At 40.9% G+C, this 22,591-nt stretch overlaps 1 pseudogene; it reads left to right on the top strand.

Moving 5' to 3' along the window:
- Window positions 1–21,162: 21,162 nt before the first annotated feature.
- LOC111163060 (cytochrome c oxidase assembly protein COX11, mitochondrial pseudogene) lies at window positions 21,163–22,108 on the top strand (annotated as a pseudogene).
- The last annotated feature ends 483 nt before the right edge of the window (window positions 22,109–22,591 follow it).

The raw sequence follows: 22,591 nt of genomic DNA, 5'->3' as shown, positions 1-22,591 counted from the left end.
TAGTTTCTGCTTTATAACAGAGTGAATCAGTTATACATATACATATGATCCCATATCTCTTCCCTCTTGCGTCTCCCTCCCTCCCACCCTCCCACCCTCCCTATCCCACCCCTCCAGGCGGTCACAAAGCACCGAGCTGATCTCCCTGTGCTATGCGGCTTCTTCCCACTAGCTATCTACCTTACGTTTGGTAGTGTATATATGTCCATGCCTCTCTCTCACTTTGTCACAGCTCATCCTTCCCCCCACCCTATATCCTCAAGTCCGCTCTCTAGTAGGTCTGTGTCTTTATTCCTGTCTTACCCCTAGGTTCTTCATGACATTTTTTCCCCTTAAATTCCATATATATGTGTTAGCATACGGTATTTGTCTTTCTCTTTCTGACTTACTTCACTCTGTATGACAGACTCTAGGTCTATCCACCTCATTACAAATAGCTCAGTTTTGTTTCTTTTTATGGCTGAGTAATATTCCATTGTATATATGTGCCACATCTTCTTTACCCATTCATCCGATGATGGGCACTTAGGTTGTTTCCATCTCCAGGCTATTGTAAATAGAGCTGCAATGAACATTGTGGTACATGACTCTTTTTGAATTATGGTTTTCTCAGGGTATATGCCCAGTAGTGGGATTGCTGGGTCGTATGGTAGTTCTATTTTCAGTTTTTTGAGGAACCTCCATACTGTTCTCCATAGTGGCTGTATCAATTCACATTCCCACCAGCAGTGCAAGAGTGTTCCCTTTTCTCCACACCCTCTCCAGCATTTATTGTTTCTAGATTTTTTGATGATGGCCATTCTGACTGGTGTGAGATGATATCTCATTGTAGTTTTGATTTGCATTTCTCTAATGATTAATGATGTTGAGCATTGTTTCATGTGTTTGTTGGCAGTCTGTATATCTTCTTTGGAGAAATGTCTATTTAGGTCTTCTGCCGATTTTTGGATTGTAACCCCCAATATTGATGGGAATTCTGGAATATTGTCTTTAGAATTCTCTCTCTCACACATACACGGACACATACCCACATTTCATATTCAGCGATGATGTTTTTCCAGTACAGAAGTTGTGAACTCCTACAAACAGTAACAACGCAGATATATTTCATTTGAGAAAGGCTTATTTTGGGTCTTTTTTCCCCTTTCTTTACCTTTTTGGTAATGAGTCAAACTGACCTGATTTGGGTTCTTCAGCTATTCAAGCCTCCTCCTAGTAATAAGGCTGGCCTGCTGTAATTCATATACACCTCACTGCTGCTGGATGAGGGGGCACTTAACCTCCCACTCAAGTTTGCAATTGTTTGTGCAGAGGAAGAAAAAATTTTGAATTAATAGAAAAGTGTTAAATTAAGCTCCACTTATGATATCCCATCTGGCAAAAAGTAATTATTTTCTCTTTTCTTGAGACAGAGTTGGACAACATCCAGAAAACAAAACAAACTCTTTTGTGTCAGAAAGTCCACAGGGAATTTTTTTTTTTTTAAGGAGGACATAGTTCTTAAATCAGAAAAAGAAAATTAAGTGCTTCCTAGCTTCTAGCCAAGCTAGTCAAATGTTCCGATATCACTGTAAGAAGTCCCAAACAGAAAATACTTTTGGGGGGTAGGTAGGACACTGTGGGGTAGGATGAGGCAGGAAAGGGGGGGATTTGTTCTCTTCTTCCGTCCAAAGTGCTTCTAGATGTAAAATTTGACCTGATTTCAGTTGTAATAAATATATGGGACACAGAGGCAACAGACACTCAGAAGTGGTTTTCCCTATCTGGTGTTTTAGGGATGGCTTTTTGAACAAGAATCACATAAGTAACAATTGATTTTTCTGTCCAATTTTGTAGGAGGCATAATTTTCTTGAATTTCCTATGGAGAAGTACATTTATTTGTTTTGATTTACAAAACATCCTTCCTTTGTTCTTATGTTATACAGAAACCAAAAGGAGACATAAAAATTGTATCCGGGAGGCATTTGGGGATCATGAAATAATTAAATCAGAAGTTTCTAGCACATGGATCAGTAAAAGTAGAGGAAACTAGGGCATCTGACCAGCCTCCCCTTTGAAGCATTAACATAGGCTAGCCCAGGTGGATTCAATTCAGATAAAATTTTAATATCTTTATTAAGGTACTTGAGGATGTAGATTTATAAAAGATAGAGTGATTCATAAAAATTCTATTATTGCATTATTTTAATTAATGAAACTCAGTTGATAACATAACAAAAGCACTGACTGAAAGACTGAATATATAAAAATAATATCTGCAATTTATTCGACTGATGAATTGGTTTAAAGATTTAATTACTGGGCGATTTATTTTGGCATCATTTGTAAAAAGCTAACAAGTGATTGTGAATGACAGTTGTCGATATGCATTGCTAACATCCTAGTTCCTCAATATGTAGAATGTGATCTTCCTGAACGCAGCGATTTTGTTTTGTTTAGTTCTGTATTCTCAGTATCTGGAAGTGTGCCCGGCATATGGTAGATGAGCATTAAACAATTGCTAAAGGAAGGAACACTGCCATGTAATGAAGCATCTCACAGCCGCTAAAAAGAACGGGGTGGATCTATTTACTGACATGGAGAGAAGACCAACACAGTTGACTTTTGAACAATGTGGGTTTGAACTGTGTGGGTCCACTTATATGTGGATTTTTTTTCAATAGTAGATGTTACAGAACTACATGATCCTGATTGGTTGAATCCGAGGATCTAGAACCTTAGATATGGAGGGACCGCCTACAGGAAGAGCTAATTATAAATTATATGCAAATTTTCTTCTTAGTGGAGGGTTGGCATCCCAACCCCCATGTTGTCCAAGGGTCAACTGCATATATAATAAAGTAAAAGGGCCAGGTGCTGAATAGTATTTACAGTATAACACTCATACATACGCATATATTTTTGTGTTTGAGTACATGCAAGAAATATCAGAAAACACTAAAATGATAATAGTGGTGGCTATCTTTAGGATGTAGGAGGGGGGAGCCTGGGAATCAGGGGGCTTTTACTTTTAACTCGATACCATTCCATACTGTCTGTATTTTTTTCAGAATTAACATGTATCAATTTCATTACAAAATGAATTCTGTGGAAAAACCCCAAACGCACTTTTCTTTAAAAAAGCAAAATTTGTGAAAAGTCCACAAATTTACAGTCCATATAAGATCTATATAAGATCTATATAAGGCCTTTTAGAATTTGTGTCGTCTTCACATGATCTCAGTCTACAGATTCTATTCCATCACTTGCAAAGAAAACCTAAGGAAAGGTTTTAACTGGAAACTGATGAAAGCTGGGTAGGAGAATCAGCAAGAACTATTATTAAAGCTATTTTGCTTTCCTATATTTTCAGCTTGGGTTAGAATTTTGTATTTAAAGTTAAGAAAATGTACATGTAATCGTATGCAAAAACCCATATGTTCTGTATCGGTCTGTGTCACTTATTTTCAATGAGATAAAATAGCTTATTAAAGTTGAATTTTCCCATTGGGTTTAGACGATTCAGCTGTTTATCCAGCAGCACTTTGCTTAAAAATAGATGGGATGACATTTGTGGGTGCTTTTAAAAAAATATCCTTTGGAGAAAGAAGCAGAACTCTAATGCCACTTTTACCATTTCCATTATGTAAGAAAGGCAAATTTTATGTTATGAGGACTTCATGTAACTTATTCTCCTTTCTAACAAATAAACTATAGCTCTTTTGAAAGCAGTCACAATCATTGGATGTCTAAGGGCATCTCACCTGAGTTTTACTTTTTGGTGATTGAAATTCATTTAACGGAAACCTCAAATATGGTTAGAAAGAGTTCCTTCTGATTGCATATGGAGATTTCTCTCTTTCACCCTTCTAATGATATGCTTTTCCCCTATCATTCTTTCATCAGCTATCTATTGCGTGCCTGCTATGTGGCAGGCTCTGTGGTTACAAAAATGAATATAAAGATGATTTTGAGTGCATTTTACTTGACTTTATAGACCGATTTAATAATTAAAATTTAATAATTTTTACCAACCTGCCAAAAATAAGAAGTGGTTAATGTTACCTTAAACCTGCTGTCATCTGATCCCTTGGAGTCTAGGATAAGAATTAAAATAGGTTGAGCTGAAAATATACTGTCACCCCAAATTTCAAACCGAGTAGATATACAGGAGAACTCTAGTCAATTAAAGTATGAAGTATTAAAATCAGTGTTCCAATCTTGGTAGCATTGCTGATGTGACAAAGGATTACGACACCAGGAGGAAATGAAACCAAATGCATCACTTTCCCACCCAGAAAAATATACCTTTGTCAGAATCCTACCGCTCTTATTTATTTAAAAATGTACTTTAGGAGGAAATTGCATTTATTGGGTAATATGAAAGAGGAAATCAGGTCTGTGTGAGGGCAGGGGTGTATGTCATCACCATGCCACATTCTTTTTTTTTTTTTTTCAGTTATACATATACATGTATCTATTCTTTTTCAAATTATTTTCCAATTAGGTTGTTTCAGAATATTGAACAGAGTTCCCTGTGCTATAGAGTAGGTGCTTGCTGGTTATCCATTTTAAATACAGCAGCGTGTACACGTCAATCCCAAGCTCCCTAACTATCCCTCCCCACAACCCTTCCCCACCCTGGTAACCATAAGTTCTTTCTCTAAGTCTGTGAGTCTGTTTCTGTTTTATAAATAAGTTCATTTGTATCATTTTTTTTTAAGATTCCACACATAAGCGATATCATACGATATTTCTCTTTCTCTGCCTGAGTTACTTCACTCAATATGACAATCTCTAGGTCCATGCATGTTGCTGCAAATGGACCACGCCACATTCTTATCCTCGGTTTTTATGGAAGTTTTCTCTGCAAGATCATAAAAGTAATGGGAGTAGATTCTCTTTCACCCTTTGTCAGGTGTTCCCCCGACCCTGAATGCTGTCACACAGATGGCAGGTGAATGGTGTTTGCCCACTGGGGAGGAAGGGCACTTTCGCCCACCTGTTATGTGACTTCAATACCTGGCTTGCTCCACTGCGGGACTGCCACCTGCCCCTGCTCCAAGGTAGCCTGCTGCTCTGAGCCATCACAGTCGGTGGTCAGTTTAAGCGGGAGAAAGAATTCTCAGGCACCCATTCATCCGTAGCCCCTGGGAACCCACCTGTCAGAGGCAGCCTACCAGATGCATGGTTTCATCACTCTTGTAGTTTCCTTTTCTTAGACACTGTGAATGCTTTTAATGGTCTGGGTCACCCTCCCCGCCAAGTACAGGGATTTTGTGTTTTCTTTTGAATAGCAAGGTATAGTTCTGAGCGCACCGTGGCATTCTGTAAAAATGATAAATGCTAATGATGAACAACGAAGCAGGCTCTCCAGGCTCTGGGGCTGGCTACAGGAGAACTCAGAATGAGGGGAGAAATAAGTCCATTTCGGACACAAAGGCAAGATCTAGCCTCTCATTAGATCCAACTGCTCCGTGTGAAAATGTGTTAATAAAATAGGGCTGGGATTTTGTGAGAGAGGCATGCATGTGTGGACCAGGTTTTCAAGATGTCTTTTCCATCTTCTTCCCAATTTGGGGTGTTACGATGTAATAAGATTTCAAAATCCGAACATGTTATTTTCTTTCTTCTTTCCTTTTTATGTTCAAACCTCCGCTATAATGAATTAGCTCTCCCTCCTCAGTAACTTAGAGCGTTTATGTTTTTTCTATAAAAATGAAGCACTTAGACATAGGCGATACTTAAGTATATTCCCTCTTATGGTCCCCTCAGCTTGATTTGTATGTGATTTTTGACTCTGTGAATACATTAATTTGATCAAGCAATGAACAATATTAACTTTATATCTTATACAAATGTATCCTCCTCATAAACAAAACTTTCAAAAACTACTAAATTTTTTAAAAACCTTAGACTTGATTTAGAATTTTGTTTTGAGAAAGCAAAATATGCCAGCTTATAAAAGTCATGTGCAGTGATGAATGCAAACACTACACGTTTTTTCCTCTCTCTAGATTTCATGGTAGTTTAGAAAAGAGGCAATTTTTCAGCCGCTCCGCGGCATGTGGGATTCTCCCAGACCGGGGCACGAACCCATGTCCCCTGCATTGGCAGGCGGACTCTCAATCACTGCACCACCAGGGAAGCCCTGAAAAGAGACAATTTTTGAAAAGACCAGTACATTACTAGTTGATGACATCTAATTTCTTAGTAATTTTAAAATAATGTAGATTGGGATAGAGCCACAAAGTTGAAACCATGGAAAGGAGAGAGAGAAGATCGGAACTGTGTTAGAATAACAGGCAACCGTTCAAAGCTTCCGTGAGTGGGTAAAAGAACTGAGTTTTCCTGATGTTTTAGCCCAACAAAATTATTCCCCTACCACAAACACAGGACTTAATTACAGAGTACTAAGAGGGAGTAACACTGTTACTAGTTTACTTGAAGTCAGGAAATATTAAAATGCTAGTTGTTCTTTCTTTAAGGCAATTTTCTTTAAAGCAATTAATCAGTTTTAATCAGGCCGATCAGGGTCTTTCAGATGTTAAGAAACAGCCCATTGCTTGGTTTATAAACAAATAAGACTAGAAATTCTCAGCAGTTGTAAAGCACAGAACTGAGCATGGTTGGTACACATATCTGTATCGCCTACAACGGCAGGCATCGTGCCTTTTACAGGCGGAAAGTGTTCAAATTCTACATGTTTGATGTACGATGTAGGTATGTATCACCCAATCTGGTAGCCAGCTGCAACTTTTTCCTGTTCACAGTAATGAATAAACTCTTAGAGCTTGTTAACTATGTAATTCAAAGTTTACAAAGTACTTCAGGGACTGCCCTGGTGGTCCAGTGGGTAAGACTCCGCACTCCCAATGCAGGGGACCTGGGTTCTATCCCTGGTTGGGGAACTAGATCCCACACGCATGCCACAACTGAGTCTGCATGCCACAACTAAAGATCCCACATGCCACAAAGAAGATCCTGCATGCTCCAACTAAGACCCGGCACAGCCTAAATAAATAAAAAAATAGGATGTAGGATGAGGATAAAGTAGTTTATAATTTATTCCTGAGACTTCAACATACTAATTGGGCCTTTTGAATTGCTTGCTGTGGGCAGGGACTGTAGATATTTAATCACTTGATAATTTATTAGTGATGCATTTAATTACTAGAAGATAACTTTTAAAATTGAAGAATAGTTGATTTACAATATTGTATTAGTTGCAGGTGTAGAGCATAATGATTCAGTATTTTTGCAGATTATACTCCATTATAGGTTATTACAAGATAATGGGTATAATTCCCTGTCCTACGCAGCATATCCTTGTTGCTTATCTATTTTAAATATAGCAGTTTGTATCTGTTAATCCCATACCCCTAATTTATCCCTCTCCCCTTCCCTCTCCCCTTTGGCAACTATAAGTTTGTTTTCTTTATCTGTGAGTCAGTTCATTTAATTTTATTGCCAATATGAACATGACATGTTTGACTACTGCTCTTACTATCCATTTTTATAAAAAAAGATAATAGTAGTAACCATTAATGATAGTAGCATGCTTCTATATATAATATAAAATGTCTATATAAGTATGTCTTCTCTATAAGACATATTTATCTTAAGAAAAAAATTGTGAATTTTAGACAAGTTTTCCTCAATTGTGAAATACAATAGGTAAAAATCCACCTGTGGTTTTATTACGCTTGAAAATAAATCAGTGTGCATTTAACATGGTATTTTGTTGTTCTCCTTTGATAGACTGCCTCAGTTAAAAAAAAAAATCATGTCATAGGAGAGAAGGTGAATTCAACCTGGAAGTCCAGAACACTTGTTCTTAAATTCTAGCTCCGATTTTGAGTTGTTGTTTGAACTATACACTAGATGATAAAGGAATTAATACCTGTTTCATGCAGTTCTGTTGTTATTTCCTTTTATAATTTCCTGCTTTTGAAAGAATAGTGTAGAAGGCCTTACTTTCTCAAGACACTGACATTAGGGTTCATGAACTGTACTTGTTTTCTTTATTCCACGATAACTCTGCCCAAAGGATAAATGAATGAATGAATGAAGCCATCCATCCATCCATCCATTCACATTTATTTTTTGTTCTCGAAGCCCCCTTATATTGTGTGTGCTGTTTCCAGCTTTACTGAGCTATAATTGATATATAACACTGTGTTAATTTAAGGGGTACCACCTATCGACTTTATACAATTATATATTGTAAAATGATGACCGCCATAGCTTAACATAGCTAACACCTCATCACATCACTTAAGTGCCATTTTTTTTTTTTTTTTTTGTGCTGAGAATATTTAAGATCTACTCTCTTAGCAACCATTCACATTTATTGAGGGCTTCCTATATGCCATGCACTATGGGAGCAGAAGATGTAAATACTAATAGATTGGTATTTGCCCCCAGGGATCTCAATCTGTGGAGGGAGAGGTAGAATTTGTGGTGGGAGGGGAGCGACAAGCACACAAGTGTGGCTGCAATGAAGTTACGACATTGCTGGAAAACACACACTAGACAGTGCAGTTACCATGGAAACTGCTTCAAGGAGGTTGTACTTGACTTGAGACTTGGATGGTCGTCCAGACTGCCAGCTGGACCCAGGTATAAAAAGAGGGTATTACACGTGAGGAAACAGCATATGTGGAGTTATGGCCTTGAGAAAGGGCAGTGTGTTCTACAGGAAACACCAATTTATGTACAATACATGGAGAGTTCAAAACAAACTTCACTCCAGACTGAGCCTCTCTGGATGGGACCGCTTTATAGATTAAGCTGAAGGCACTCAATCTCTTGCTAATAATCTTGACTTGGTTTAAAGCACAACAGGTCTTTTTCAAAATGCCTTTTCTTGGATTGCCTTTTTTCTATGAGTAATAGGGAGCTGAGAACAATAGAAAATCGGTCCTTTGGTTTCTGGGGGTCTTTTCTAAGTCCACATTTCTTTTCCCCCCTCAAGGAAATCCCCAAACCATCCTTTCTTCTGAACTGATCACTCCTTGCTGAGCAGGGCCTTCTACCCTCGGCTTGGCACCCTCCCTGCCACGTCCCAGCCTCAACCACCACTCACCAGCTCCCGCCTCCACAAGACCTCCCTTCTGGTTCTGCCTAAAATCCCCACCCAGGCGGCACCCTTCCACTTTCTCCTTCTGCCCTTCCTCTAACACACGGCACTGCGGTACCTCCAACCACCTGTCAGGCGCACATCTAAGGCTCAGAGGGCCTCCCCAGTACCCCCTGCCCCCCTCCCACCCCCCATGCAGCAGCCTTTGTAATATCCCCTTTCTTACACTATCAGCTCATTTGGAGTCATCTTTCGTTTCCTAAAATACCACCGCTGTATTAGTTTCCTGGGGCTGCTGTATCAAATTGTACACATTTAGTGGCTTCAAACAACTCACATTTCTTCCCTTACAGTTCTGGAGGCCAGAAGTCTAAAGTTGGTTTCCTGGGCTGAAACCAAGGTATCAGCAGCCCTGAGCTCCCTCTGGAAGCTCTAGGGGATGGTCCATGTCCTTGCCTTGCCCATCTTTCCTCCACTTCAAAACTAACAGCACAGCATCTTCAAATCTCTCTGTTTCCACGTTCACGTGGCCTTCCCCTGCGGTCAAGTCTCCCTCTGCTTCCCTCTTACAAGGACCCTTGTGATTCCATTGAGGGCTCACCCAGATAATCCAGGATCATCTTCCCATCCCAAGATCCTTAGCTCAGTCCCACCCGCAAAGTCACATTTGCCCTAAACAGTCACATTCACACTTTTCTAGGGTGAGGATGGGCCGTATTCGGAGCCATTTCTCCATATACCCCATCCACCAACACTACCAACGTGGAAGAGGACTTAACTCTGTGCTGGGCGACAGTTTACGAGGTGGGCACCGTTATTATCTCTGTTTTACAGATGAAGAAACAGGCACAGAAAGGTAAACTGATGTCTCGAGGCCACATAGATAGAGAAACCGAGGTCCATCCACCTTAGGAGCATGTGCTCCTCACATGATGCTGTACTGTTGTCTCTCAGCTTTTGGGACCATGTGCGTCCATGGGTTGGTTTGGATCACAAGGACCCTAAAGACAATCACGGTCAACACAGCGTGGATCATTGTCCAGAAGTTGTAGATGCCCCTTTTCTAGCTGCACTTCTAGAGATTTCTCCCGCAGAGAGCACCGCTAATTAAGGGGTCGGGTGGTAACAGCAGCAATTTGCTTCCCCCTGAAAGGCCACTGGAAGCCCCCTGAGTAGTCTGACGTCAAGCTATGACTGGTGAATGTTAAGATCTAACTGAGCTCAGGCAAAAGCGCTGTGGAAAGAGTAATCACAGAGCAGGACCGGGAAAGAAATTCATGTTGAAAAGGACAATGGAAATAGAACAGAAACGTGAGGCCCAGCTACTCTCACCATGGAGAGAACAAGAAAGGCAGAAAAAGGCACTGAGCCTGGAGAAGAAAGAATACAGCACAAAGAAAGGTACTTTCAGGTTAACCATAAGGGAAGAATACACTCGGGGTGCATTGGGGAGGTCAGAAAGCAAAGGAACAGGCAGGTGGTGAAAAATCAAGGATTTTTCTACCACCCACTATTCATTTTTAAGATTAAAATTTTCTCTCACTCCAGGGTGGCAGTGGGCCACGTGGAGGATAGAAAGAGCTGGCTCCTGGAATCAAACAGACGAGGGGGCCCGTTCGTTAATATCAGTGTTACTCATGGCAACTTGAGCCTCAGTCTTCTCATTTATGAAATGGGTATAAGCACATGAAGATTAAAGAATTTACATGAATGGTTTTAGCACAGTTCTTTGCAGGAATGAGTAACATAAAGAATCATTGCATTTGGTTTCTGCAACCTCATCAAAACAAAAGGTAATAGGGCTTCCCTGGTGGCGCAGTGGTTGAGGGTCCGCCTGCCGATGCAGGGGACACGGGTTCGTGCCCCAGTCCGGGAAGATCCCACATGCCGCGGAGCGGCTGGGCCCGTGAGCCATGGCTGCTGAGCCTGTGCGTCCGGAGCCTGTGCGGGAGAGGCCACAACAGTGAGAGGCCCGTGTACCGCAAAAAAAAAAAAAAAAAAAAAAAAAGGTAATAAAGTCGTTAAGGAGTCCAGGTTTCTATTCATGCAGTCGGATAGAGTTTTCTTTGGGCTCGTTTGTGGCTACACTGTGAATAAGAGACCAGATATCTACCTTCATGAAACTGAGTGGAATAGGCAACCCCATGTAAAACAGAAGGAGCATGATAAGGAAATAATGGATGTGATGAGAACTATGGAGAGAGACTGGACACAAACATGGCCAGTCAGAGAGGGCTTCTTGGAGGAAGTGTCATCTAAGCCAAGACTAAAAAGTTCACAAGGCGTAAGTAAGGAAGAGAGGAGTTTGGAGTGAATGGATATGAGAAAGTTAAAAGTACAGCAGTGTGGATGAAATGCAGAGTAGACAGAGGGAGTGTTGACAAATCAGGCTGTGAAAGAAAAAGGTCCCCAAGTATGTCATGCCCTGTAAGTCATGGGAAGAAGTCTGGACTTTACCACTGGGAGTATGGAGGAACCATTGAAGGATGTAAAAGCAGAAGATTTACTGATTCTATCTGTATTTCAGAAATGTCATTTGGACGCTAGTATTGGGTTGGCCAAGCTGTTCACTCAGGTTTTTCCGTAACATCTTACGGCAAAATCCGAGAGAACATTTTTGGCCAACCCAATATATAGAATGAACTGGATTAAAGGAAACCTAGAGGCAGGAAGAACACTTAGGAGGAATTTATACTAATCTAGGTGAGAAACTATGGAGCTTCAACAAGGATAGTGGCAGAGGGGATGAAGAGAAGTGAATAGAAATAAAATCTGTAGGACTTGGTGATTTTCCCATCCATTCATTCATCCATCCAACCAACTCTTAGGAGTCTACCTTAGAGATGTAAGGGGAGGTAGAGGGGACAATCAAGGTCTTCCCCTCTGTTTCTGGGCTGAAAAAATGGGTAGACGGCGGTTCTATTTTACAGGAGTAGGAAATGCAGGTTAAGAAGTCTTGTGGGGAAGATAGTGAGCCCAGGTTTAGAGATGTTGGCTTTTCAGTAAATGCCTTTACTTTTTTTTTTTTTAATTTTATTTATTTTTGGCTGCGTTGCGTCTTCGTTGCTGCGCGCGGGCTTTCTCTAGTTGCTGTGAGCGGAGGCTACTCTTCCTTGCGGTGCGCAGGCTTCTCATTGTGGTGGCTTCTCTTGTTGCGGAGCACGGGCTCCAGGCGCGTGGGCTTCAGTAGTTGTGGCACGTGGGCTCAGTAGTTGTGGCGCACGGGCTTAGTTGCTCCGTGGCATGTGGGATCTTCCCGGACCAGGGCTCGAACCCGTGTCCCCTGCATTGGCAGGCAGATTCTTAACCACTGTGCCACCAGGGAAGCCCACCTTTACTTTTATAACGCAGGTACCCTCGGGTCCTCCAGCCTGTGTGCGTCAACGAGGTAACCTTAGCGATAGTAACCAAGTGTAGCGATGTTCCAGTCCCCCTCTCATCTTTGCTCCTCCTCCACCTAATTCTGATTGTCCCCACAAATGGGCTTCACATGTATTTGGGAACAAATCTGTTTGCTGCCTTCTGCTCAAGCCTCCTCGCTGTGTGCCAAGAACTTGTTAGGATGGCGGGCCATCTGTGACCACGCTGTTGCCTCGGTTACCACTGCCCTCCGTGGTTGGCGGCTCCGTGGTCTCTCCACGTGTGTGTGTGTGTGTGTGTGCGTGTGCGTGTGTGAAGGGAAGGCAGAGGTGCTGCTTTCTCTAGATTTTCTCCATTAATTAACACAAAGAGTTAATGAGTTAGTCTGTAACACCTGCTTTCATCTGGCATCACTAAGAATGCCTGGAAGGACTAGGAACTTTGCATCTCATGGTGAAGGGTGAGTGGGTTGACCACTGTAGACAAAAAGAATCACCAAAAGGATGCTGGTCAGAAACCCTGCATATTGAAATCATCGGGTTGGTTTTAGGTGGCAGTAGTGGATAAAAAGTCATGCTGGTATCAAAGTTTTCTTATTGTATAAATGACAGGAAATAGAAGACAACAACTTGGGGGTTATCAGATTTTGCTTTCTAGTTTGTTCATTTCTTCCAACTTCCAAATGGACACAGTGCAACCCATAGGCTCTGGATCAGTGATGCTGGGGAGAAGGGAAACGGGGGGAAATGTCAGAAATAAAGAAGCAATAAAAGTGCATGGGACAGTCAAGCATGGTCTGGAGTGATGAGGTCTTAGACGGAAAGGGGAGAAAGAGGAAAAGAAGACAAACACCTTTACGAACCCCAAGCACTCCGCCATGTTTGAGCTTCCAACGGTCCTCCACACAGAGAAAAGCTGTGAAATTGGACATATTTTAAAACCTTGAAGTATGAATAGGTAACATATGTTCTTAAAAATGAGCTGTGATAGACTAAAATGCTACACTCCTACTTCTCATAGGTTTGCTAAATTAGAGGTTTTTCCAGAGAAATGCCTAAAATTTGTAGGTGGCACATGGGGGACATGTAAGTGGAACTAAGTCTTTAGCAGTGGCTGGTCCTTGTGCTGAAACTTAGCATCCCTTTATGCTTCTAGGAAAAACAGATACTGTGAACAATTTAGAGGAGGGGAGAAGAAAAATTCTTCCTTTTTCTATAAGAGTCTGATTGCAATGTTTAAAGATTTCCACGAAACAAAAATATCTGGTGTCACAGCTCATCTCCCACGCATAAAAACAAAATGGGAAAATTAGGTAGGAAAAGGAGAACCATTTCCTTTCCATTTCTCCAAAATTTCCCACATACTTTGGCTGTTTTGAATAGATCTTCTGAAATATCTTTTGAGGTCACCTACTTTGAGAGAACAGAGTCTCTGATTTTCAGGTGACATAGCAATGAGCCCAGAAAACAGAAATCTTATTTTTCATTTTTGCCATTCTTCTTGAAAAGAAAAGATGGTAATTTCTTCCCCACCCCATCTTGCTAAGCTTTTGCTAGACTCAGGGATTTGTGCTCCGATTTGACTAAAAGAAAAATCTCCGTGTTAAACCCTGAAAAGCTGGATCACAAAAAGAAATCCCAATCTCATAACTGTTTCATCACATTTTGTTTTTAAGATATAGTAGCCAAGGTAGCCATGAAAGTCTCACAGGGGTCTGATGGTTTTTTATTCCCTGAACTTCAGTGGACAAACAAGTACGTTTTCCACACGAACTGAAATCCTTGCAGCCACAGTAAATCAAGGAAGTAATAAGGAAAATGCACATTACCGGCACGCTGCTATTTTAAAAACAGTCTTACAAAATAAAACCCACCTAAACCGAAGCTGTGGAATAATTTTAGCAATTGAAAATTACTACCTTCTCTAGAATAACATGTACTTAGAAATGAAATGACTCAGAAACCAGCACGAAGTATGTATTCTGCTTTCCTTGGAGCATATTCAACGTTTAATTTACAATATATCACGCTAAATACATTCAATCATCAGGGCTTATATCATTTTATCTGTCTTTGCTGCATCTACCTATTCTGCTCTTAAGCTAAATTCACTTTGCATTATACATGATAACAATATTATTATACAGATGCCATTCTTTCTAAAAAGCTGGATTTCTCCCTCAGCCCCTCCAGTACCAATAAGTAACGAAATCAAAGGAAAAGGGCACACCGATGGGGGGTGGGTACTCTTTATGAAATTGTTCATCCCAAATTCGCAGACATCGTGAAACATGACATTAACTGCAGTATGTTAAAAGAAAAATTATGGATTAGCACAGAAAACAAACACAAAGAGACTATTTATCTTCTTTTCCATAGCCCAGAATTGCCATTAGCTTACCTTATTAGCTGAAATGCCAAACAGAATGTCTTTATGGAAAAGTAAGTTCATTATTCATCTCAGCTTTGATTTGGTCTAGCGCAGCTGAGAGCATTTAGCTTCTCCCTGTGATTTGCCGATGCAAAGTGGGTGAGTAAGGCAGTAAACACAGAACTTGGGAGGTGGGGAGCGGTTGGCCCGTGGCTCACAACTCTAGACCTGCAACTTTACAGTTTCTTTCATATGAAATAGTTAACAAACTCAGATCTTATCACCGAAGTGACTACTTAGTGGAGAATTTTAAGCCTGTTCCGTAGGCAGGGCAGTTGCAATGATAACGTCCTGCCTGTTCACGGTCCCAGCAAAATTACCTTGCTGCTTTTAGCTTGGTGGATTCTTGGACTATTGATTCACTTTGCAGCACGTTAGTGGATAACATATATTTTGTCATGGAGAAATCCACGTGGGGGAGCGATCTCTGTAATTTTCTTTAAAAAGAAAACCTGCTTGTCTGACCAGTGAATGGCAAGATAGATGCATTTTACAATTTCGGAGATAAGTGTGCACACACACACAACATTGTGTTGGATACAACATTCCGGGAGCTCCTACAGACGGAGACCCAGAAGCAAGATAGCAATAGATATCTGTCCTCAGGTCATCAAATTCTCTTTCAGAAAAAAAAAGTCACATTCTTTAATAATTAATTTTCTTCAAATGAATTAAACATGTTCTAGAAACCTTTCGGCAAACACTTTTTCTTTCTTAAAAAATGACTTCCATAGAAAACATCCCAAAAGAACCTTATTTAGTGAAAGTGTCTCATTTCCAAGATGGGCAAAGGAAGTGTTGCAGCTTCCTCTCTCAAGCGTTTTACTTCACAGAATTCGAGCAGTCTCATTTACTAAGATCAGGCTTTACCAAGGAAAATATGCAATCACCACAGCGAGACAAGTCTTGGAAAATCAATAGACAAGGACAGCGTCACTGAGCAAAGCAATTTTAGCTTAAAGACCGTTTAAGCTTTCTTTGACTTTGTCACCATGCAAAATCAAGCCCCCAGTTCTCTCCTGAATTAATGAGAGCATGGCTGCCTCTAATGAGAAATGGTAAAGAAAAAGCAATAATGATGGATTTGCCTCAAAATGTTAAACAGTGTTACCATATGACTCAGCAATTCCACTCTTAGGCATATACTCGGGAGAAATGAAAACACGTGTCCACACAAAGTCAAGTATTGACACATGCTGTACCATGGATGAGTTTTGAAAACAGCATATGCTGATTGACAGGAGTCATCACAGAGTGTATGATCCCATTTATACGAAATGTCCAGAACAGGCAGAATCTACGGAGACAGAACGTAGCTCGGTGGTTGCTCTATAGGCTCGTGGGCGGTGTACTGGGAAGTGAATACAAATGGGGCTCTTACTGGAGTGATGAAAATGTTCTTATCTTAGATGGTGGTGATGTTTGTGCAACTCTGTGAATACACTAAAACCACTGAATGGTATATTTTAAATAGGTGAATTTTATGGTTTGCACATATCTTAATAAATGTTAATAAAATTATAAATTTGTCATAGAAATATTGTCATATAATGGCTGCAACTACAAGAATTTGTTATATATAATAAATTCTGTAAAAGGTAGATAGGGAGAGGTGGGGAAAGTGTCAAGATAACCCCAAACTTGGAAAATCCTTGAGGACTCATGGACTGTAGACCTACCTGAAGAACCATTTGTGCTGGTTTTTAATCATGGATAATTTTCCATAAGGAAAACCCCCCAAATCAGAGAGAGTGAGAGCAAGAGGAAGAAGACGAAGAAGAAGAGAAAGAGAGGAAGAAGGAGACTAGTTTTTTTATTTATTTAACTTTTTATTTTATATTGGAGTATAGTTGATTAACAAGGGGACACTTGTTTTTGATTAGATAGCATGAAAGGACAGGTGATTCAAGAGGGAAAGTAGGATCCCAAACCTTAATTCTGATGATATAACAGCAAGTGGTTGAGACGAGAATAAAAGAAGAAAGCCTTTAAAGAGACCAAAAGAATTGAACAAGGAGGGTTTTGAAATGCTCAAATTAAAGGAACTTGTTCCTAACCAGAGAGATGGGTTCACAATCAAGGAAGAATACACGTAAGTGATGAGCATCTACAGGAATTGCACCAAGAGTGCTAAAACCCAGGATTAAATGAAGTTTGAATTAAAAAATAATAGAAGCGATAAAAAAAGCCAGGGACAGTAAAAAAAAAAAAGAAAAGAAAAAGGCTTTTGGAAAGATATGAATTGGAACAAACAGAAGAACAAGGAATCCTGAGACGTGGTCCAGATGGTGTAATGTGAACAGATGATGCTGAAGGAGGAGAAAGGGGAGGTGGAGAACTAAACATCAAACTCTCAAACTTTACCATTTTCTGTACCAAAGCAAAGGATCTGCAAATTGGAAAGGTTAGAAAAAGAAGCACGGTGAAGAGAAATCTGAATTTCAGGAAAACCTCTTGTATGCAGATGACTCATACATTTGTATTTTCAAAACTAAAAACAGAGTTACCATATGATCCAGCAATCCCGCTCCTGGGCATAGATCTGGAGGAAACTATAATTTGAGAAGATACATATACACCAATGTTCATAGCAGCACTATGTACAATAGCCAGGTCAAGGAAGCAACTTAAATGTCCATCGACAGAGGAACGGATAAAGAAGATGTGGCACATATATACAATGGAATATTACTCAGCCATAAAAAGAATAAAATAATGCCGGTTATAGCAAGATGGATGGACCTAGAGATGATCATACTAAGTGAAGTAAGCCAGGCAAAGACAAATACCATATGATATCACTTATGTGTGGAATCTAAAAAAAAAAAAAAGATACAAGTGAACTTATTTACCAAACAGAAATAGACCCACAGACACAGAAAACAAGCTTATGGTTACCAAAGGGGAAGGAGGGGGGACAAATTAGGAGGTTGGGATTAACACATACATAGTACTATATATAAAACAGATAATCAACAAGGACCTACTGTACAGCACAGAGAGCTATACTCAAGATTTTGTAATAACCTATACGGGAAAAGAATCTGAAAAAGAATATATATATATATATATATATATATATATATATATATATATATAAAACTAAATATAACTGAATCACTGTGCTGAACACCTAAAACTAACACGACATTGTAAATCAACCATACCTCAAAAAAATTCTGTTTTCTCAAAAACAAATTTGTATTTTCATTCCAGATCTCCCATATGAACTTCAGGTACCTGACAAATTTACTTAGATTCCTTGAAGCACTTCACACACAGCACCTTCAAAATCAAACTCATTTTCTCTTCCCCCTTTCCTGCCCACACCCCACTGTAGCTCTTCTCGAACTCCCTACTTCAGTGAATAGAAACACCATCTTTTATGCAAGTCAGAGACATAGGTACCATTCTGGACACTTCCTTTTCCCTCAACATTGCCAAGCCCTATAGATTGGGAATCTCTGGAAACTATCCACCTGCCTCAACATCACTGTCACCATTTTCTTTCACCTGAGATGCTATACTTGTCTTCTAACTGGTTCTCCTTCTTTCATTTTATTTATCTTTTCACTTCCTCTAAAGGGATGTTTTCAGAAGGCAACGTGGATATCATCTCTCCCCACTCCTGCTGTTCTACACACAGAAACAAGGATATAAAGATTCAGATTTTAGACACTACCTCCAGGACCCTGACAGATAGAGTCCTGCATATCTTCCCAGACTCATTTTGCACCACCTTGGTGACCTAACCACACTAGATTTATTTCTGACCCTTTTGTTTCTCCCTACATTTGCCTGATTCCCCTGGCTCATTGTCTAACTGACTTTAAATCTTCCTTCAGACCCAATCCCAACCACTATTTCCTAGGGTGTGCTTCCCCCAACTTCTTAAGTCAATCTGCTATCACAGTATCATAATCTCCTTTGTAGGTACTGAGCAAACTGATCACTTGGAATAGGTTTTTACTTACGAGTAGAGGGTTCAGAAGGTGCTTGGGCTACTACACTCTTGGTATCTTTGAAGACACTTGCTTGGGTTGCCTCTTAGTTTTAAACTCACTGTGGAGAGACCTGATTTCCCACTGGTCACTCTTCTAACAGGGCAAGGACGAGGGATGGATTGTATGGAGGGAAAGCTGGGAATAAACATTTTTGGCTCAGGGACCCAGCAGTCTGATTTTAGGTGCAAGATGTTTAGGGTAGTGCTAAGAAATACTAGTTGCCCATCCCCTAGAATCTCAAGGGGTCCTAGTCCTATGGGAATTTGAAGTCAGCCACAGCTCCTGCCAGCAAAGAAAGGGACAACCGAGACTGCAGACAGGGTAAGCTCCCAGCATAATTCAACAGTAGCCCTTGCCATGGTAGTAAATTTAAATTTATTTGTGTCATTGATTTGAGTAACGTTTATCTCCCCACTGATAATGGGAGCATGAGAGTAGGAATCAGGTCTGTTTCTTTCTTCCTTTCTTTTTTTTTTAACATCTTTATTGGGGTGTAATTGCTTTACAATGGTGTGTTACTTTCTACTTTATAACAAAGTGAATCAGTTATACGTATACATATGTTCCCATATCTCTTCCCTCTTACGTCTCCCTCCCTCCCACCCTCCCTATCCCACCCCTCCAGGCGGTCACAAAGCACCGAGCTGATATCCCTGTGCTATGCGGCTGCTTCCCACTAGCTATGTACCTTACTAGAGTCTGTCATACAGAGTGAAGTAAGTCAGAAGGAGAAAGACAAATACCGTATGCTAACACATATATATGGAATTTAAGAAAAAAAAAATGTCATGAAGAACGTAGGGGTAAGACAGGAATAAAGACACAGACCTACTGGAGAACGGACTTGAGGATATGGGGAGGGGGAAGGGTGATATATACATGTCTGTTTCTGATCATCACTGAATCCTTTGCAATTACACAGGGCCTGGCAACAGTAGGCATTTAATAAATAGTTTTTGAATGAATCAGTGAAAGAGCTCTTAAATTGGCAGGCTGTGGTGGGAGGGTAATGATAGCATAATTGCTACTAGTGAAATCATTTAAAGCATATGTTCTATGTTGGGTGTCAGGACTAGTCTTCTTGTTTATAAAATCTGACCATTTTATATCGTTCCCTTGTCATCACAGCTGTGATCTCGCTACTGCATGAAGATCCACTATTAAGCATTTTGCTTAGAAAATGAGCATGCAGGATGTTTTAAAATATCATAAGATTTATTAAATTCATAATTTAATTTCCCCAGTGAAGACATTTTCCTTTTGAAAGGAGGGCACACCTAAAAACAATCAACTTAAGTTGCTGTGCTCAGGCAAATTACATCTTTGTGTACACAGAGAGCTTTCGGTAGGACCCCAGAATCAAGGTGGGTAATTAAAACCTGTCAAAGAAAATGTGATGGGGAAAGATGAAGATGGACAAGTCTTTTGAATCATCCAAAAGAACACAGCTTGATGGGCTTGAGTTTACAAAGCAGCAGCCTCCTAGAACAGGCTGTTAAAGGAAGATCTCTGAGCACCGGAAGAAGCAGCTTGCGTTTATGAAGAAGTAGTATGCTAGGCTGACTGTGTTTTACTTTTATTTTTGAAGATTAACTTGGTCGATGGGTATACATATAACCTGCGCTTCCTTATGCAAAGTCATCTTTATAGAAAGAAAACAGGAGGAAAATATTTCTAAATGTTAACAGGACTGGTTTCCACTGATTTTTCTCACTTCTCTTCCTGGCAGCCATTCCGAACAACAAAAACAATAATACAACAAAACAAAGAGAATTACCCAGAAATCACATTTTCAGCAAAACCAGGAGAACACCCACAAACTCCCAAATCGGAGTCAGGCAGAAAGCCAAGGAGGAAAGGGATAGGAACGTGGCAGGTAAATGAGAGGTATGAAGGGGACCTAGCTGTAGCAGAGCTCAGAAAGCTCTGCCAAATACACCCTCCCCCGAAGTGAGGACCTCAGTCTGAGAGCATTGCAGTGTGGAAAGGCAGGGACTGATGTAGGTGGTGGAGGGTGAATGGGCAAATCTCACTAAGGGCCAGAAAAATTCTTTCTAAAAATGACTGTATCATTTCTGTCCACACGTGACTGGTAACGTGCGAGGTCATCCATGAAATAACTGAGGGAGAAAAGAACTAGGTTTTGTCTGAGAGTCAGAGGATGTGTGAGTACACAGATGCATCATACGATAAAGAAACAGTGGATAACTGTAGCAACAGCAAAGGAAGCCCTTGGTTCATGAATGCTTGAAAAATGACTGCCTACCTTCTGATTCTCTTAAACAAAAAAAAAACTTGTTCAGGCCATGGGAGGGCTCTGGCGTCCGGGATGAAGGCGCGTCGCTCTCTGCGGGTGGCCCTGGAATCACCCTGGGAACAGGACCAGGGCTGCGGAGAGGGTAGAGCCTTGTCTCCAGTCGGGGAGGAGAGGGACAGGGGGCGCCTAGAGGGAGCTGAGACGGCTCGGGACAGGGAGGCGCCCGAGGCTGGCGGTGCGGCGGCCGCCGCGGCGGCCGAAGAGCACGAACCCCCTCACGCACGCACAGGACGAGGATTGGCGGCGGCCGAACAAGACACTCCTCACGAACTTGGCCGCTGCGGCCGTGGGCATGCTGGGGGGGGGGGGGGTGTCCTGCGCCGCCGTGCCCCTTTACCGGCTCTACGGCCAGACTACTGGACCTGAAGAATCGGCAGTAGCAGGTCATGCATCAGACCAGACTGGAAACATGGTACCTGTTAAGGATCGCATCACTGAAGTCACCTTTAATGCAGATGTGCATGCAAGTCTCCAGTGGAACTTTAGACCTCAGCAAACAGAAATATACGTAGTGCCAGGGGAGACTGCACTGGCGTTTTATAAAGCTAAGACTCCTACTGACAAACCAGTAAACGGAATTTCTACATACAACGTCGTACCATTTGAAGCTGGACAGTATTTCAATAAAATACAGTGCTTCTGTTTTGTTTTGAAGAACAAGGGCTTAATCCACAAGAGGGAGTAGATATGCCAGTAATTTTCTACATTGATCCTGAATTTGCTGAAGATCCAAGAATGGTGAATGTTGATCTCATCATTCTTTCTTATACTGGTTTTTTTTTTTTTTTTTTTTCGGTACGCGGGCTTCTCACTGTTGTGGTCTGTCCCGTTGCGGAGCACACGCTCCGGACGCGCAGGCTCACAGGCCATGGCTCACGGGCCCAGTCGCTCCGCGGCATGTGGGATCTTCCCGGACAGGGGCACGAACCCGTGTCCCCTACATCGGCAGGCGGACTCTGAACCACTGCGCCACCAGGGAAGCCCAGCAGTCACTATTTTAAAAGCTCAAAATGGAAGAGGAATCACTAAAGCCCTAACAGCTTGCCCAAAGATTACAATCTGATTTCAAATTTGACTGTATTTTTCCTTTAAGATCTAGGGCTATTTTACATTCAGAGTACTAAATAAGTACTTTGACATTTCAGTACCATGAAATTTAAATAAAATGTATATCTAGTAGGCTTCTAGCATTTCTTGTGATAGTTCCAAGTCTCCGAATTTTAAAATGTAAGTGCGATTGTGAAGATTTACCGCCAGCAGAGTTCTTCTGAAAAAAGATGTATTAAACTGTTTGAATAGTAAAACAAAAAACAAAAAAAACCCCCAAAACCAAAAAACTTGTTTAAATAAGAGTAACATAAAAGGAACATGTGTGCAGGTCCTCTAGGGAATATGGAAAACAGCAGCCACAAATTTCT

Source organism: Delphinapterus leucas, chromosome 14, assembly GCF_059928025.1.
Source record: "Delphinapterus leucas isolate spDelLeu-1000000601 "Yukka" chromosome 14, BTC_Dleu_Yukka2, whole genome shotgun sequence".
NCBI classification, from domain to species: domain Eukaryota; kingdom Metazoa; phylum Chordata; class Mammalia; order Artiodactyla; family Monodontidae; genus Delphinapterus; species Delphinapterus leucas.
Note: the sequence above shows the minus strand (reverse complement) of the source record. Positions and strands in the feature narration are given on the sequence as shown.